Source organism: Aulostomus chinensis, chromosome 15, assembly GCF_037954235.1.
Source record: "Aulostomus chinensis isolate RoL2024-O1b breed Wild chromosome 15, RoL_Achi_v1.0, whole genome shotgun sequence".
In the NCBI taxonomy this organism is placed as follows: domain Eukaryota; kingdom Metazoa; phylum Chordata; class Actinopteri; order Syngnathiformes; family Aulostomidae; genus Aulostomus; species Aulostomus chinensis.
The window spans coordinates 1383870-1403869 of record NC_141334.1 but is presented as its reverse complement, the minus strand read 5'-3'; the positions used below and the strand labels follow the sequence as shown (position 1 = coordinate 1403869).

At 46.9% G+C, this 20000-nt stretch overlaps 1 protein-coding gene across 7 annotated transcripts in view; it reads left to right on the top strand.

The window, feature by feature from the left end:
• The window catches only part of cadm1a (cell adhesion molecule 1a), a 330811-nt gene that overhangs the window by 191263 nt on the left and 119548 nt on the right, over window positions 1-20000 (top strand). Inside the window, exon 1 of one of the 7 annotated variants that reach the window (XM_086225949.1) lies at window positions 19055-19073. The exons of the other annotated variants lie outside the window; for them this stretch is intronic. The gene's annotated coding sequence lies outside the window, so the exon portion shown is untranslated. Of the gene's footprint in view, window positions 1-19054; window positions 19074-20000 lie in introns of those variants that run through there. 7 annotated transcript variants of the gene reach the window in all.

Genomic DNA, 20000 nt, shown 5'->3' with positions numbered 1-20000 from the left:
AAAGTACACTGCTGTTTACTAAAAAGGCGGTGCAACCTTCTCTGCAGGGGCTGAAAGGTGCTCGGCTTTGACGATTACTTGGCTCAAAGTGACTGAAAACAACAACAGCTGAGATGAAGCAGAAGCAGAAACATTCAGCGGGGAACCTGCTAAAACAGCAATACCAATTCCCTTTACTAAGGAGCTGTCATCTTGCCAAATGATGCGCGTCACTGGGTTTCATTTCCCTTTTTTTCCCCACCGCTGCTTTGCTGAGTTGTTTCTGTGTTTGAAAGCCTACTTATGACTGTCTTTGAACCCGGCACAAATCTTTTTGGGCTGGTGGAGATGCCTCTGACAGCTTGTTCTTCACTTGGAGAACGTGGGATTTTGTGCCGGAGAGATGTTCAGCTGAAATCCAGTGTCAGAGTGTGAAATGTAGCGAGTATCAAGGAAGCTTTGCAGGAAACGCTTGTTTCAGATCGTTGCGTGATGTCCAATGATGCGACTCTGGCCGGGACTCGGCACGAACCTGAGGTGACCTTTTCTGTCTCAATAATTTCTTAGTAAAAAACAGAAGAAGAGTGGAACGATGCGATACCTGTTTTCTCAAACCGAACTCTGTCGGTTCGTATCTACCGAGTTGCTTGAACACAGTGCTCCAGCTGGTCACGCCACAGACGGTTGATGTCCTCTCTACCTGATGTCAGACTGACAAGACTCCGTGTTCGCCGTTTCATTCATATTCGTTCCTCGACGGCGTGAGTCTCCTACTTACAGATCCGCTAAACGTTTGGTACAAACGGGCCTCATTACATCAGAGGCTTTTTGGAACCACCGCCGGTCTGTGTTCCTGTAAATGAAAAAGAACGAATGGAAAGTAGGTCACTAATGAACTCGTCGGCGAACACGCCCCTGATACATCTATCGCACTTTCATGTGTTTTACTGTGTGATCGCAGCACTGAGCTCCATCATCACACGGCGGCCTGATCCACGGGCGCCGCCAGCCGTTATTTGTCCTGTGAGCCGTGTGCTCGGCTGGCAGGCTGGGCGGAGGCGCAGAAACAAGGCCACTCTATTTTTCTATCTGTCTGAGGCTGCCATGTCACCTCTGCATGGACAGTCGTTCATTATTTATAGAGACGCACACACATCCATCACGGTGTGGGCGCATGCAAGCTACTGTCCTGGTGCACACACACACACACACACAGATCTCATCAACACTCTGCTAACACGGATTTGATGAAGATTAGCTGGGATTAGATTTGATCTGCTGCAGAACCCAATAAATAATTGAAAATATATTCTGCTCTGAGAAATTAGGAGCTTTGGAGCTGCTCGGTCATAATCAGACTTTAGACTTAATCAGGCTAAGCGACACTCTTTGTATCCAAACGCTGAATTACTGTGTGGACGTTTGCATTTTTTTCCCTTCCATGACTCGATAAAGTGAATCCATAAAATATGCCTCTTCGACTTAGGGACCCATAGTCTTATTTACCGTTTGGTAATTATTTAAAGACTCATTTCTTTGTAAATGATCAATTGAAATCATGTTTTTATCACAAAGTTTATGGACAGTCAGACGTTTCTCCAGTCCCAATACGCGGTGAAGCTTCAGGTTCTTGAAAGGATGTTCGTTTGTTCTGTGAACAGTTAATGAACACGTCTACTCAGTGTGTCCTTGTGGTTTTGGGTGTGTGTGCGTGTGGTGGTCGGGGGTGTTCCTTCTCAAAGAGCCTCTTTAAATGGTTAATCATGCTTAGTTAGCACCTCTTCAGATATTCCATATGTAACAAAGCCTTAACTAACGTTTACTGATGTGATGATGCGTGCAGTGTCTCAGGTAAATGTGTTTTAATGTTTTCAGTTTGTTAAAGAACTTCAACCAACTGTTACAAAACGCTCCAGACCCCCACCCTCACCGACGACTTCAGTCCTCAGCGCATCTCCTGAGCTCCGTTCAGGCTCACGTGGTCTCGAGTCAACACCATGATCACGGGTTAGGCTGCAGCTCTGAGACTGAAATGATGTCATTGTGGGGGAGTTGATTTGTTTCTGTCTGTTACAATTGATTCTCTACACACACCAAACACTCTCAGAGACAGGAACCAGCGCACACGCACACACACACACACACACACACACACACACATCGAGCATTCCCAGTGAGGAGAGATCATCTAATATCATTATTCAGCTTCTATACAGTAGATGGATGTCCTAATCTCTTGGATTTGAATTTGATTTACAAAGTCAGACTTTGTGTGGTTTTTGGCTGTTCTAAGTGTCTGAAACTGATCCGGATCCATGTTAAACCAGATTTGAGCTGGCAGTCTGAACAAGACATTCAACCTGGAAATCTGAGGGATTACAGACCTTCATGGGATTATTGACAGGGCAAAGAGAGAGATCACCTTCTCCAGATGGTCCAGGCGTCAACCAGTCAGGTGACTACAAATCAGTGTGACTGACTGAAACCTCTCAAGTTAATCAGTCAGTCATGACAGCAAACTAAAAGTCACTACTTTCTTTCACAGATCAATAAGCAATAAGGTCTTGGTTGTCACATCAGGTTTTGAAAGAACAAAAACCCAAATCTTTATCGCATTGAAAATGTAAGAACATCCAAGCGGAACGGGTTCCTGCTCCACCCCTCCGCTAAGTGTCACACCAATTCACACGGGGCTCCACTGGGGTGGGAGGGACCACCCCTGCAGGGGAGTGCAGCCCCGTCCCTGCTGTCCCAGTCCAGGCTGCACACAGCAACTGCTGATCAGGGAGGTTTTTTCCTGCTAAATGTGTTTGTGGGTTTGCCAACTTCCACTAGTAGAAATACAGAAGAGCCCCAGATGGCCGCTGGCAGGTGTTGAGCAGTTGAAGCAGTCTTGTTTAGTAATAGTAGCTCCCGTTGGATGGTGTGAGGCATGAATCAGACCCCACCGAATATTCACCGCTGAACCTCTGAGTGAGCCTCCAGATGGCCTGCAGCGACCGACGTCTCTGGAAGTGCTCCTGCTGCGGGCAAACGCTCAGAAACACCACGTCAGTCATGCGAGTGCAATGTGGTAGGCAGTTTAAAACGCGCTTCAACGACTGGGCTTAATTCTTCAACAAGAAGCCGCATCAGTTCACGAGGCCCTTCATCCGAATCTTCGAGCCTTGTGAGACTTTCGTTTCAAAGGTCTGTAACTTTGGGACGTTTGCTGCCATTGTTCTGGCGTCAGAACTGGCTTTGATTTAATTCTCTGATAAACCTGAGGACATCGCCGTTGCCCTGCCACATCTATTTATTTACTTTTTATGCCATAAATATACATTTGTTGCTGTTGTTATGGAGACAGAGCTTACCCTGCCAGGTTTGAGCCTCAACCCGTCCACACCACTGAGGTGATTTAACTGGAGGCTTGCGTCGGCGCCATTATCGCTTGTAGGATTACACACAAAAAGTGTTTTGCGGAACAAGTTGCAACACAGAAGTGTCTGAAGCGTGACATTTTTGGGGTCAGAAACCTTCCACCTGGATCTCTTGGAGTATGGATATTTGATTGTAGATGATGAGAGTCTTGCTCGCTGACCCGTGGTGGATGTGACACATCCCCTGCCCCTGCAGCCAGGCCCAGTGATCGCACACCCACCCACACACACATTAAAGATGGAGCAGGTAACCTACGCCTTGCAGACTTCAACCGCGCTCGCTGGCCCTCGGATGATGAGTGGCAGGCAGCTCCGCTCTCCTCCGTCTTCCCTCATCCTTCCTCCTCCTCCATCTTTCAAAGCCCAGACCTGCACTCATCCCAATTTGTTTCCTCTGGAGAGAAGGAATAAGTAAAGATATCACGTATTTTCAGCACAGGCTTGCTATTAGGAAGAATTTATAGAGCTGCTCTTTGATTAGTGAGTCACCCATCGTTTGCTCGGGTCATTTTTATGCCTCTGTGCCTGTGAAAGCCGGAGGCTGGGCGCCTGATGTTGTCGGGTTGTCCTTCTATATGCCCATCTGTCCATCCCGTTCTCATTAACGTGATATCTCAGGGATGCCTTGAGGAAATTTCTTCAAATAGTACAAGAGAGTGTGTGTGTGTGTGTGTGGGGGGGGGGGGGGGGCAGGTGAATTTAAGATAATGTTGACAGAACCTGGCCTGTCACTTAAAGAAGGAAAAAGCAGACCCAAAAGTCAGCACCAAATATCTGCCAGCATGGATGTAGTGATGTGGAGAAGTTGCTAATGCTAAGGAAGCTAACGTTGGCTAGAACAGCCGCTGCACTCCTGCCGAGAACCTTCATCATCAACACTGCGCTGTCCAGTTCCTGCGTCACCTGCGACGATAGCAGCTGAAGTGTCCCGTTAATCCGCTGCTGACCGGTTAGCTCGTTAATTAGCACCTTTGTCTTTGACGTTCATCCCCGGATGAACTCAAGTGGCTGAGAGGTGAAGTTTCAGCCTAAGTCTGGTCAGCTGTTTCAATGAGGACTCTGTTGACAGGAAGAGAAAGCCAACATTCACCACTCTGCCCCAGAATCAGCAGCTGCGCAGCATCAACTCGCTTGTGCCAGAAATGCATCCATGTGTCCCGTCAAAACTCTGTAAAACAGCATTCGCGAGCCTCCCACAGGACTCTGTCGCTGCAGTCCAGTGCTCCCTCCACCTCCTCATACGGAGGCTGGATAATTACTGCTTAGACACCAATATCCAGTGATTTAACCTCTTGTATCTACGACTTACCTGCTTGTTGTTCTGGGGAAGGCAGGCTGAACATTAATGCCATGAGTTTTGCATCGGGGGATTGCAAGGACCCTTTTGGTTCAGACAGAACTCACATCAGAGAGAGAGAACAACCCCTTTGTGTTGCAGTGTTCTGTAACAGTTCTGTAGCAAACGTCTACACGCCGGGAACTGATGTCAAGGAAAACTGTATCAGAGAGCAGAGTGCGGTTTCATCCTGAAATAAGTGTCTTGGCCGGGCTGTAAGTGTTAAAGGGCATGTCTTTTGGGCATGATGAGGCTTCAGGCTCGGGGGTTAAGTGCTGTGTGAAATTGCTTATTGACTCATTGATATCCCAAAGTTCATTAAATCATTAACCTAATCAGTGGCTGTATTCCAGTTCACTGGAGGCTATACTAATTCACTATCTGTACTTTGAGACAAAAGGAAGAGCTGCATGTGATATGTAAATGAGTCAGTGCTTAAATCTGAGGTCGGGATTTCTTTAATTTCACTGCAGAAGATCTGCCTCTGTTTCACTGTTAAAAAAGGTATCGAGTTGCACGTGAACCATCATTACGAAGCTGCCGCATTTAAGAACCAGCACATTCATTGCTTGTAATGAGCTAAAAAGGGGGGGGGGGCTTTTAATGAGGGAAGCAAAACCTTGAACAACCTTGTGAATGGCACGCGACACGACGACTCATTTCCAGATGTAACGCAGCTGCTGCGGCTAAAGGGATTGTTCTGGATTAGAGCCGCTGCTGGGGCCGGTAGCTACTGCAGGAGTCAAGCTTGGCTGTGGAATCCGTCTTAAGTTGAGTAGAAGCTGGTTTGAAACTGGCCTGAATCACGTCAGACTCCACTTAACCAGCAGTGTGAAGATGTTGACACATTTAACCAACTCTTCCTCAATTCAGTCCAAACAACGTGTAGCTTAAACAGGTGATAAGCAGGAAGTGGAGCGTCATCACATTTGGTTTGCTCCGTTTTCTGAGTTGGAGAGAAATATGCTGAGGTTTGTCAAAGTTTTTGGAACAATTATGGAGAATTCTCTCCTCTGAACTGCTCAGACAAGCCTGTTCCTTTCTGCTCAGCTGCCACTCACAAGTGTTCGTGTGGGGTTTGATTTGGTGGAGACTTTGAAACCCTGCACGTTGAGATCTGGACTCCATCTTTGTCATTTTGCTCGACTGAACTCTTCGGAGTCACCTTGATGTTTCTGAATTATACATATTTCCATGACTGTAAATACTCATGTAACAGTGAAGACATGTCAAAACGACTGAATGCCACATTGAAACTGCATTATTGACAGTGCAGTCAAGGACCACCTGTACCACCTTCATGGACCACCAGGGGGGCAGGGACCACTGTTTAGACAACCCTTGTTTTCGGTGATATCCCCCACTAAATAACTAATTTGCGTTGATCAGAGAACCAATCGTGAAGCCTTTTGGCTGCTTGGAAGCAAACAGATAAAAGAAGTGACCCTTCAGGAAAGAGGGGAGCACGCGTGGAAGCGTTGGCGGTCCAAGGGAGCCTGTTCTCCATCACATTTGTTTACTGTTAACGCCCGCGGCCCCAGACGTATCCCCGCTTCATGGTCCTTTTGAAAAATTACTCTATTATGAAGAAGCCAGCAGCAAAAATCGCCTTTAGCTGAGTGAAAGCCCTGATTTATCATCATCCAATTACAGTATTCAAAAGAGTGTCATACTGCACACGTGTCCAGGAATCCAGTCGACGTGTCACAAAGACGTTCGGCAATAAATCACCTGTTACCCCCCCCCCCCCGTGGATTTTACATCATTAACAACGTCCTCAAACAGGTCGGCCAATCAGCAGATGCACACACACACACACACACACACACACGAGTTTAGATCCGTTTACAAAGCGCACAAGAGGTCTGGGTCTTGGCGTTGATCTGTTTGTGTGCATCAGATTCTCTTCCAGTATCGAGTGAGTTGGCGACTAAAACGTCCTTTTAATGCAAGTATTTTCTTGAATGAAGCATGAAAGCTCTCTTTCTGTCTCTGTCTCAACAGTCATGGAAAATTAATCTGCTGTGTGTGTGTGTGTGTGTGTGTGTGTGTCTGTGTGTGTGTGTGTGTGTGTGTGTAATTGCTTTTCACTTAAATCTAGTATTGGTTTGGGTTGTTTATTTTATGTCACACACAAGCAGGTGAAAAGAGAACGAGGGGTCTGAGTGATGTGGTCTGAGGGGCGTGGTGCAGTTGCCTTGGGGGCGTGGCCAAACCATTCACGGTTGTTAAACGAAGCATCATCAGGGTCGTAATTCGTCTCTTCATGATTGGTATTTTTTTAAGGGCATGACATAAATTGAACCAGTGCCAACTCCCATTGGCATTAAAAGGCAGGTGCACCTCCACCTGGGTGGGTGATGGATGCAGCCAGGTGGAGACGGAAGTCGTCCGCTGCTGAGCAACGAGCTCCTCCTCTGCCTCATCCATCAGGGAGAAAAGAAAAAAAGAAGCTAAAAGTTTGTTTCACTTTGAGTCCTTTACATGCAACATTTACATCCGGTTTTTACACTTTTATGAGGTTTTTACTTCCATTTGTCACCTGTTCTCACACACACACACACACACACACACACACACACACACACACACACAGTACACTGTGATGAGTCATGATTGTTGAAGCAGAGGTAGTGTCACTTCTTCATCTCCGTCTATTTTTGTTGTATACCCACGCACCAAAGACGTGATTTCCCTCCTCCCACTTCAAGTGTCTCCAAATGTCCGTCTCGTCCTTCCGTCCTCGTCCCCACGCGTGTCCTGCTCCCGTAACGCAATATCGCATCTTATGATGACTCTTTTGATGAAACCTGGGTGAAGTGTGACCGATATCAGACGGAAGACAAACAGAAGGATGACAAACATGAGAACAGGCCTCGTGACAGAGACGCAGCTTCCGCTGGCTCATTTTAGGAGGTGTAACGATCTGTGTGACCTTTGGTGCAGGACATCGGTTTCACACGAGTGAGGACAGAAAGGAAAACCAAGAGCACCAAAGACAAATGAAGAGAGAACCTGCAACACCACGTTTCCTGGAGGCACCACGGAGAGTTTGACATCAATCTGTTGTTGTGTCAGTGGAGTCAAAGACACAGAGATTTATTGCATTTATCCGAAGCTGAAAAAGAAGATTTTCCGATCGAGCATATAATTAAAAGAAGTCTTTTTCTCTCCTGGTTTTTATCAGAAATAGGTCATAGTTATTGATCGTCACAGTTCTCTAAACTTATCAAATTTATTGCGATTGATTTTTCCGCTCTATCACCCAGCACACGTGAGGAGCTTGGCCTCCCTCGGCTGGGCGGCCACCTGCCTCTGACTCTAACCCAGCCATTCTTATCTGTCTCCATCTCTCTCCTCTCTCTCTCTCTCTCTCTCTCTCTCTCTCTCTCCCCCACCGTGTCCCTCTCTCACTCTGTCCCAGATTAAAGGCTCGTCTCCACTCCAGAAACCTGCCAGCCTACAGCCTGTTGATAGGCTTGGAACAGGGTCACAGTACTGATCTTGTCCAAGAAGCTGCCTTTGAAGCAGGCAGGGACGCATAGATCGACCGACACACATACTTAACACACTGGCGTTCTCGCGCACACGCACGCCTACACCAGCCACCGCTCTCCCACTTGGCTCCTCACGCTGGGATGAAGTGGCCAGGGTTTGACTCTCTCTCGCTCTCTTCTTACGCCTCTATATTAGTGAGGTTGGCAAACGAGACATTGAGTGTTTCAGTTGAATGTGTAACTTTATCCATTCTGGAAGTTAATCAAGTCGGCCAGGCTCAGGAGAATCGGGAGTCTCTGTGTGATTTTTATGCGCCCGTATAAAGTCCACTGCTTCCCGAAGAAGTCGGGGCCGGCCCTGCTGCACGATGGCGCTGTTCGCATCTCATTTGATCTCTGGGCTGCGGATCTATTTGAAGTGAAGAAACACTCCCCTCTGTGTCTGTCTTCACTAGCATCAAAAGTTTTTCAGAACACCTTGAAAACTAGGAGCTCTGGTCGACCACGTCGCTGCCACATTATCCACCGCTAATTAATTCCAGGAAGTGTGAAGTGTGTCACGTTAAAAAGCAGGGTGCCATTTGATATTCATGAGGTGTCATCCTGCTCCGAATGTCCCCTCCAGTGTTAGCGTGACAAAATGCAGTCCTGCTCAATCCCAGACCTCCTGCAGATCTTAACTGGAGGCTCATCACTCATTTCCGGTGTGTGGTCGGAGGATGGGAGGGTTCGGCCTGGTGTGCGGGGCCATTTGTGCATCAAGGTGAGGGATTGCAATCTGGCCAGCGTTCTCTTCTCCAGGGCCAAGCATGACTGACCGTTAATGTCCTGTGATGCTCTCACCGGCCACAGAGGAGCACGTGCTCAGACAAAGCGCCTTGCATTCTCCACTCAGTGGTGCCTTGCTACACCAGAGGCGCCGTGAAGCGAGCAGTTTTATTACAGGGTGTTTTTGCCTTTCATTAAAGGGCAAATCTCAAAAAGAGAACCCAATCATGATGGTAGACGAGAAGATAACATGCATTTATGGAAATCCTAGCGAACTGGTGTTGCACCTGCGTCACTAGCTTGCGTGGGGTGCAGGTGAAGAACCTCCTGTCACGTGTCAGGCTTCTCATGCAAAGTTTGCAATTGAGTCATTTGTAGCGGTGTGCTAGCCAGCTAGCTACTACTGTTGTGGAGATCGCACTTCCTTCGTGTCTGTCTGAAGGAGGCGCTCCACACGTGCGCAGTCCATTGACCCGCTCACTGAAGAGCAGGTAAAGATGTTGGCGACCTCCAAATGAGACAAAGAGGAGACGCTTCCTCTCCAGGGAGGACTAAAATGTCCAACTTCAACACACAACCTTGAGCCAAAGTCGGAGTCCATTTTGGTTTACTAGCTTTGTGTCACACTGCCATTCATGTGAGCTCACCACAGATTTCCTGGCGCATGGAGACAGACCCTGCAGGAGCGGGAGCCCTGCAGGCTCACGGACGTGGGAAGTATAACGGTCCAGGAGCCGACCCCTTCTAACCCCTAACGTGATCAGAGAGGAGGCTGGAAAAGACTGTCAGCTCCTGGTCTGCTCCTCAGCTTCACTATGATGTCATACCACAGAGGGAAGATTTCCTCCTCTCCAACTTGTTTTATCACTTTAGAAAAGAATTTGGCTCAGAGGCAAATTTAATAACACCTTCAACACTGGAGTTTTGGACGGTGCAAAAAAAAGTGTAAGTGATTGCAGAAGCTGGCAAACAGAAATATTAGATTTAGTTTATTGTTTCCTCTCCTCTGGGTAAGATCTTTGGAAGCTGTCAGAGGGTTTTGTTTATGAAAAAGATCAGATCCCTCCATCACAAATTTACTGACAAAAGTTCTCAGATTGGTTTGTTTGAGTCTGCTGTGGAGGCAGCTGTGGCATCAAATTAAATATTGATGCTCGCCCTTTCTTTGATAGTCTGAGAGAACCTGTGAAAAAAGTCTTCAGCTGCTGCTAAAACTGACCTGCTTTCAGGGTCCTGGAGTCTTTAGTAAACATTCTAAATCTTTCTGCTTTGGATATGTCAGAAATTAGGACGGCAGGGAGAAAATACCAACAAAGAAATCAACCCAGAACAAACACAGTAAATCTCCAACAGCAGATATTAAACCACTTCAAGTCAACACTGTGGTGAAGTCATTTTTCCAAACGTGTAATTTTTTGTGTGTGCGCCTGTGCGTGTGTGCGTGTGTGTGTGTAAATGTGTCCACCTCTGCAGTGTGTAAATGACCTTGACAGCAAAGGCTGTTTAGGAATGCTGAACAGTGATGCTTGTTACCCACCATTCTCTCCCTGCAATCATTTCATGATTGCCAGTGATAGAACACAAATCACACGCATACAGTCAGCGCGTGTGTGTGTGTGTGTGTGTGTGTATGTACCAGGTAGTCCTCGTCATGTTGCAGGGATATAAATCTGTTTACAAAGTCACATTGTGAGGAGCCACCTCACTTTTGGGGACAACAAGCAAGTCCCCATCACATAAATCATCAAATCTTTGAGTGATGACTTGGTGAGGCAGGTAACGAGTGCTCGTGAGTGAGGTTCGTCTCCAAGAAATCAATGTCAGGCAACACAACGTCCTCTTAAGTGATGGAAAACGCTGGAGTGTCTGCATGCAGCCTGCATGTGAAGAGCCTGGAGCTGCTAGCCACTCAGTGTATAGTCAGTAATGGTATTAGGACACTTGATGATGTTTTCTGATAAATCAGAAATCTGCAGGTATTAGTAAGACTTCTCTGTTTTATTTATTAAAGCACAAATGCAGCTGCTGCCTAGCAACGCTAACGTTAGCCTACCAGCAAACAGACGCATAACTTTTACATCTAAGCTTTTCATTTCGTGGTTCTTCGGCGTGATGACGTTTCCCAACCCAGAGAGAAGCATCAGTTGTGGGACTCATGAAGAGCTTTGCAACAGCACAACTGCGGCGTGTGCTGGCAGCAGTTGTGCTGTTGAAATATCTCAGCTGTCTGAAACCTTCTCAGCCGTTTACCTGAAAATTGACCCATCAAGTTGAGGGACACAGTCATTAACTTATTACCTGGTTTTAGGACTCGGTATTCAGGTCCAGGCAAGCTTGGCAGGATCCACCCCATTGGTCACATGACTCTGTGCACATGAAAGTGACTGCCCATGTAGAAGAGGTGATGCTGCTGAATCAGACCTCCTTATTTTCTCCTTGCAGAAGAAAAAAGCCACGAGCAGCTTCTTCATGGGCCCACTTCAGATCCCAGGATGAGGCTTCATTTGCTGATTTTTCCACACTATTTTCCTTCAAAATAAACCATCCAGATGGGGTGTGACCAGCCCGCCTTCTGATTTCAATGCAGCCTTTGTGCAGAAACTCCTGCAGTTTTTTTTTCCCTTTAACCAGCTAAGATATTATGCCAGTTGGATGGGGAGGGTTTCTGCTTGTTTTTTGTGTCAGTACTTCTCTCCCAACAACCCCCGCTCCTCTCTGCAGTCAGAGAGGGTACCATTGTCATCCTGCATCAAGGGATGCTGCAGCAGTGACAAGCATTTAGCTCAACCTCCGATTGGCTTCAATGTAAACATGACACTCAGGTGACACGCTAACTTTAGCTTCTTTTGTGGTGTGGAAAAGAGAGACTGAGGCGGCTCGTGGATCCGAGAATTTATTGGCAAATAATCCAACGTCAGTGTGGTAACTAGACGCTTTAATAGTGGTCTGATCATGAATATGCAACACAGTTTGGCTGAATATGGTTGTGGACACAGGAAACAACCCTCGCCTGCCATTGTCTGGCCTTGCTTTCACAAAATTTGGCAGAGGAGGACATTCCTAACCACAGAGGGACGCTAGCCCAGCCTCCTGTCAGGAATGAGGACAATGACCTTCTCACGAGGACGCAGGAATGTTTTAGATGCCTTTGAATACAAAAAGCAGTTAAGAATCACTCCACTTGCTGATGTGATGCCTGCAGAAATCCTACCTGTCATCTTCCTGGCACTGTGCTGTGGAAACACCGCAGCTACATTTGATATTTATACAGGAGACACACAGCACAGCGTGGTTATGCTAATGATGCAGCGATGATGCTAAATATTTGATATTTAGCCTACTTATTGGCTGCACAATATCAAATTGTACATGCTGTGTATACTCAATTGAAACCTGTTTGTTTTCCCCGTGCTCGCCTCCCTGCAGCCACTAACGGGAGCCTGCTAGTTGCCTTCTACTGCAGAAATGACATGCAAGTAAACGTGGCACAAGCATGGAGACACTCAGCACCTGTAGGCCAGACCCAGGTATGACTGAGGGGCGGCGTTAGCATGCTCATCTATGATGAATATCAGAATATTAAGGCCAGGTGGAGATGTGCACTCTACACTTCCTGTCTGGCAGCGGCGAGCGGTGGATTGGCGTGTGTGTCAGTTTGAAATCAGACTGATTGAGGCCAATCATGGCGGAAAGTGTGTATTAGAATGAAGTGAACACGCCTGTGCACGTGTAATCTCCTTGATTAAAACGCCACCAAGCTTCGTCTGGCTCTATCTTATTCCCATAACTCAGCAGAAGTGGCATTAAAAATGGATTTGAATTTTTAACTTGATGCAACTTGAAGACAGGTTGTTTATTTCTTCTGATACTGTACGTGCTCGTTACATGAGCAAGGCAAATTCTCTGGAGAGCAACAAAGGTTCCACTCCAGCTGGGTTTCATTTTCCTCAAAATCCATGTTTAATACAGAACAAGTATATCACCCTTCACAGCCCTCGACCTGTGGATCTATAGAGAAAATGTCCGTGGCTCAGCAGTAGTCAAGAGCAGCGGCAGTTTTCCCCGCACAGCCGACAATGTCACGGCTCTCGGCTCCTGCTGCTGAGGGTAGGCCGGCGCGGTCGGCAGCGCCATAAATGTCACTCTATCTTTGATGGGCCCTCCTGTGGATCGATGCCAATATGTAGCATACCTCCCTCCAGCCCCCTAACCCCCAACTAGGCATTCATTCATTCAACCATCTATCCATTTTCCTCCGTCGCACCTCCCTCCTCCTCTTCTCCTTTCATCTTTGTCCATTTATATCCATTCTCCTTCCCCTAAGCAGCCGCTCTGAACTCCTGCGTCCTCCGCTGTTGCACTTCACATTTGCAGTGTGATTAAATACAAATCTAGTGCTGGTCTTTAAAAGCAAATTCCCCCAAAATACAATCTGCACATCAATGCTCGTCCTATGAATCTGACATTTGACTGACGCAGTTTGGATTCCTAGACACCCTAACAAATCCTCCGTGTGCTTCTGAAAGTAGAGCGGCGGTGAATCCACACAGATACGTTCCAAGTGAAACGGAGAGATTTTCATTGCACCCTTGTGACAAAAATACACCAGACGCAGTCTCCGCTGTCCCAGCGGTGCGCCTCCTTTACCCTCTCTAAATAGTATCAAGTAAAAACAGATGTTTGCAGAGGTCGTGTGACGCTAACAAGCGTTTCATTCTCCAGCCAAACGGGTGATAACAGAGCAGGGCTGCAAGGCAGCGGCTATTTCTGGTTAGCCCTCTGCTAACGTGGACGTGGACGAATAATTACTCCACGATGCTCTGCTCGACTTCTCAAACGGATCAAATTACGACAGTGAAGTAAGTCAGGGGGTTGTGTGATGCTCAAAGCAATTTGTCCACCATTGTACATCCCCAGAAGCAGTGAACAGTAGGGGAGGGTGTTGACCAGCATCCCAGGTGTGTGTGTGTGTGTGTGTGTGTGTGTGTGTGTGCGTGCGTGTGTGTGTGTGTGTGTATCGATGGTAAAACTAAGAATTTGCAGCTGGCAGCGCCATGGCCTCAAAACAAGAACCATGCCGGGTTCCCTCTTTGGGAAGGGTTCTACCAGAGTGTGTCTCTTTCTCTCTGTGCCTCAGTTCCTCTCAGCAAAGACATGCGTGTTGCTGTCTTATGGACTTGCATGTTGCTTTGTTGTGGACATGCGTGTTGCTGTCTTATGGACTTGCATGTTGCTATGTTGTGGACATGCGTGTTGCTGTCTTATGGACTTGCATGTTGCTTTGTTGTGGACATGCGTGTTGCTGTCTTATGGACTTGCATGTTGCTTTGTTGTGGACATGCGTGTTGCTGTCTTATGGACTTGCATGTTGCTTTGTTGTGGACATGCGTGTTGCTGTCTTATGGACTTGCATGTTGCTATGTTGTGGACATGCGTGTTGCTGTCTTATGGACTTGCATGTTGCTATGTTGTGGACATGCGTGTTGAGGCTCTGGTAGAGAGAGCAGGAGTCCAGGCGGCTGCATGTGGCTGCTCACTGATCCGTGGAGGAGGGGTTAAACGCAGGGGACCAATTTTGTTGTAATTTTTTACAATGAGAAGTGTTTTTCTCTCCTGGCCTGCAGCCATGAAGACAGAACTGGCGTCGCAGGTTAAAAGTTCCAGCTGACGAGCTGCTCCGCGGACGTGCCTGGCGTGTTTTAAATGTTCGTCTCAAGTCAAATCAGGAGGTTATGTGTTTTATTTCACTTGACCTGAAGTTCACCTCCCACCATGAAGAGACTTAAATCTAAATCCACTGTTTGGGGTATCAATTGATTATGTAGCTGAGTTCATTGCCGTGACAGTAATTTGCATTTTTCCAGAGAAAATCGAGCGCTGCTGCCCTGTAGGCTGCTGACACTCTCACGTTATGATTCAGTTTGTGTTCTCACCTCAAATAAACCACATTTATCCACCGAGCCTGTCAGAATGAGAGACTTGAACTTCATCTTAACCCGAGACAGAGGGGGTCTCACAACGTGCTGCAAGAACACACAAACCTTTTTTTTGTTTTGTTCCTTCAGCCGATTCAAAGGAGTTTCATCCAGAAACCTTCCATACCAGTCGGAACCGTAATCCCAGACGAACCCCCATCTATCTACCAAACATAGAGGACAACAGGAAGTAGCATCACTTGTGTTTACAAAGAGACCCGAGCTGTGTTTCCATGAAGGGATTCTGATGTGCAGTTTGCTTTTCATTAATAATCCACGGAAACTCGCTCAGTGCTCTTGGTTTTGGTCTGGTTTGAAAAAGAGTCCGTGTGCATCACGGGAGACGGAAACGCTGAAGTCATGTCGCTGACAGCTGTTTCTGTTTCAGGACAACAAAACAACAGGCGGGTTTATTTGTAGCGCTGGCTTTTCTTCTTCTGTGTAGCCTGTTACAGCTGTTGTAATGTTGCCTATATCGCCATCTACTGGCCGATATACTGGCTACATAGCCTGGCTTATTGCTTCAGACCGCTTGACATTTTACAGAAACGTGGCAACAGAATCAATGCCAAGAAAAGAATGCTGAAACACTCTAGATGGATCTTATTTGTTCAGACATGAAGTGAAGGGACGGGAAGCGAAGACATAATTGTGTCCAAGGCGAACGTAAGAAAAACACAAATGAGACAATTACCTCCACTTTGGAGAATTAAACAGAAAAACAATGTCAAACCTTCTATCTGAGCAGCCAATCAGAGAGCAGGAAAACAGAGCTGTTGACCCCAGAAGAATCGATGTCCTGAGGCGTGTGTGTCCAGGGCGTCCACACTGGCGATGGTCTGTCTGTGAGCAGCAGAGAGGCTGGGACATCCCACCATGAGAGGGAGAGGCTGCTCAGCTGCTCAGCTTAGTTTTGTGCTTACCAAGCAGAATAAAGAACAGGGGCGCGAGTTGAGCACGGAGAGAAAAAAAGAAGACGAAAGCATACAGAACAGACCCGGCACTGGCACATAATCAATGTCTCCGACGCTTTATCACGAAGCTACTTTGACGCAAACGCTAAGTAAGCATTCTTAGACTGAGAGTTGAGGAGTTGGGCCTGGAGAGATGTGGGCAATAAAAGGAATTCTCATTCAAGTCTGAATGGCGGTGAGCCTTTATTGAGTGTTGGGTTTTTATGTTAATGGAAGAGAGAACAAGAACCCCCGAGATGATGCAATCACAGAACCTCCATATCTAGTAAATCAATAGAACCTCCTGCATGTGTTGGGATTCTAATTATCTCAACATTATTTTCATTTTGTCATTTTCTTGACCGAGCTTCCCAAACCCGTCCCGTTTTCTGGGGCGCTGACTCAACCCACCGCCCCTGCTGGGCTCCTTTTCTGCAATAATTTCCATATTGAAACATTGTGTACGAGAGTAAAGTTTCCACTGATATAAGAATAATGAATAATCAGCAGATAGTCCACAAACTGGCTGAGTAGTGAAATGGGGCCATGTGTGTCCCCTACTGTCGCTCACCTCCTGTTAGCCTTTATTTTTAGCTCCACAGTGACCCAGCGGTGACCTGGACTGACTCGAGGTGCAGGAGACTTAATTGATTGAACTGACTTGGGAGAGATTAAGCTGCAGGCGTGATAAGAGCAGGAGACATTCTCTAAATGCAAAGCAAAGGAGCTTCGGTTCTTCTTCAGCTGTTCCCTTCGGTGGAGGAGAAGCGGGGCATCCAGCCAGCACTCACCTGCTGCTGGGGTTTCTGCTCAACTGCTCTATTTCTACAAAAAGGCCCAAATTTTGCTGTTGGTGTTTTCTGGAACAACTTTCTCAGTTTTGGGTGGACGTGTGGAGAGAGACAGGAGGAGTGAAATGCCACACTGTCTCACACCGGCAGTTCCAAAAATGATGGGAGCGTTTATTCTTGACTTGCCCGCCCCTAATTTCTGCAGGAGGAAAAATCTCTGCTTTAAATTAAAAGAGGCTGACAGATTAGCTGGGATTGGCTTTTCATTTTGGTTTCAATCTAAACTGCAAATGAAGAGTTTCACTATAAATCCAGGTTTTCATAGACACATTTCTGGAATTGCTCCAACAAGATAAACCTGCACAAGCATGTCATTGTTACGGCTTTTTTCCTCACAATTTTCTCCGAATTCTTGTAAAGCTTTGGATTTGTATCGTGCGTATACACACGTTATTCCATGGATAAACTAAGAATAAGCCTCCGTCTTTATTGTTCTGTGATAAACACGGCTCTACTCTCCTTCTCATCACCGCTCTCTAATGCCTCGGCAACATCGAAAGGCTCTTGTAGCCTCCACCACTGGATTATGAGCAAAGGTGGAAAAACAATGCTACCTGGTGTGTCTTTCTGCAGCAGAAGGGAGTTATCGTTCATCTCCGCTCGCTCTTACGATGTGTTGTCTCGCATATCCCTCGACGCTTATGAAGACACCTGCTGTGACCTCCGGTGTATTGCATATGTCGACAGACTCTTCCGGTAAAAGATCATTTACTGGTTTCATCTCTCAAAGACCGAGAGTTGACCTGAGCGACCCGGGTGGCTCCGTGTTCATGCCCTCTCTGCACGCTGTTGTGCGTCTAGGAGTTCTCAAGTTCACATGTAGATTTCCTGGCTAACAGATAAACTCACCGTAGCCAAAATCTCCAGACTTGAGCAGAGACAGACTGAAGTTTTATCCTTGAACTGAACATGAGGTCATGACGGTGGCCAAAAGGAGTCGCTCTTCCAATCACAAATCAATGGTATCAGGGCGCCTTTGAGGTCCCGCCGTGTCTAAAATCCTGCTGCGGCGAGATAAGAGCCAAGGCCTGGTTTGTCGTCTCCAGTCATTCATGCTCCTCCAAACCAGTCGCACGCTTTGTTTTCACATCATTTTCATGCAGTTCTTTGCTCGTGTGGAATATTGCGACCCGACTTGCCTGCTGTGATGTCAGTGGTTCAGAGAGCCAAGACAATGAGGTGCTGAGCTTTCTTCAAATGTTCTGTTGAACTGATATCAATAATTTACATATGAAATGGAAAAGCCTCACGGATGTCTGAAAATCTGACACTTGCTTTTTGTTATTTTATGTTTCTTGTTGAATAACTAATGAAGCAGATTTTGATTCTCAGTGGTCGTAACATTTCGAAGTGTGTGATTCTACTGAGGCTACATCCAGAATGCCAACATCATCCAATCTGCACGTGGAATTAAATGCTGATATGAAATAGTAATAAAGCGCAGAGCTCATTGGAAATCTCCAAAGAAAATGCAAGTTTCCGTCCATTGGAAGTTCCGATTTTGTCCCCCTTGCTTCTACGTTGTTTTCTTCCGGTATTCAAGTGCCTGTTGAAGAGGAAGAAGCAGAGTTTTTCTGTCCTGGTTGAGTATCGGCGTCTTCATCAACGACTACAGTTCTCAGTTGAATCTTTCCTTGACCTCTCATTCATCTGGAACCACGTCAAGCCACCCTCAGATCTGTAGGGGTTTTTGTTCCTCTGCTTTTCTGTAGATAACACAGAATCAGCTGATGTGTGTCCAAGGAAAGCTTTGGGGTCATGGATTATGGCTACGGTAGCTAACATGAGTTAGCCTCCCTATGGTCTAGATGGAGATGGCACCTTCATCCACCGCTGCTGCAGATGTTTGGATCATTCTAATTGTTATTATCTGTTATTAATATTTTTATGATCGCGTTAGCTTATCATCTCCGGACACCCGTATTTGGTGTGGCCCCAGGAAGAGCACGCCCTGCGGATGCTTCTGTGTCGTGGAGGTCAGTGGATGAAAGGCCTTTTGTCCGGCTCCAGAGGTCATAATGGAGCATACTGGCCTGACTGGGTCCCAGTCGGGATAACAAATGTCAAACCTGTTAAAGAATCCAGTCGGGGTGGGGTGGACCAGGGTGTGTGATGAGTGTGTGCATGTCATGCTGGTTACCCAGATGGCTCGCTCGCCATCAGTTTGTCTGATTGACAAATGCCACGCTCATCAAGGCTCTTTTCCTTCAATACGTCCCGTGATGTGATGTCCTTTCAGATGCCATCATGCTGCGTTCTGCCGTGATCACCTCAAGTCCTGATGTAAAACAGGTATGAAGGGACGGTTTGTTTCTTCTGATGTGGGGTTTGATGTATTGGCTGACAGGCAGCGGTGGAGAATAGACAGCATAGATGTGGACCAGGAGATGATTTCTCTCAACAGGGTTTTGAGTTTTGCTAGGAACCATGTGACCTCCTCACTACCGCGATGGGAGGACTTGAAAAGTTGTGCTCAACTCAAACTATCCACGTTCCACTTGTCATGGATCATGACAGACGTGGCGTGAGCGAGCGAGAGGCCGGTGTCCCTGGGCCTCAATGTGGTCCGTATTCCTGTAAGTAGGAAATGAGCTGGTGTATCTCCGCTCTTGTAGCCCTGCTGGTAACAAATGACCTGAATGGTCAATTTCATCAGGATGACATCAAAGAGGCGCGAGGTGCTTTGATATTCAGCAGCGCTCCAGAGAGCATCGTGGTACTTACTGCTGAGATCAAGGTTCTATGTGACAATATGATGTGAGTTCCCTCCATGACGCAGCAGAGATGAGCCTTCTCACCACTCGTCACCACGAATGCAGGACGATATTAGCAGCCTGCCAGGACCGAGGTAGTAATTCAAACTCACTGAAGTTAGCGGTGATGGACGCTGATAGACACGCGCTTCGTCCAGTCACCTGCCAGCGATTATTTTCCACTGCTGACTTCTCAGATGGTTCTGTGAAATAAACCATTGTTACTTTTATTTTGAGCAGAAAATGCAAAGCTTTAGTTCAAGTCTGGCTGGCTTTAGGCAAAAAGAACACCTGGTCAGGTAAAATCACGGTTTGGGTTCAAATTCAAAGTCCAATCATCCCCCCTGTCCTGAAGTCTCCCTCCCAGTCCAGGACTCTGAGGGCTGCAGTCAAATGTAGTGCCTTGATTTGTAGGTTGAACTCCCAACAGTTCAGAGATGCAGCAACGTCTCAAAAGTCCAGCAGC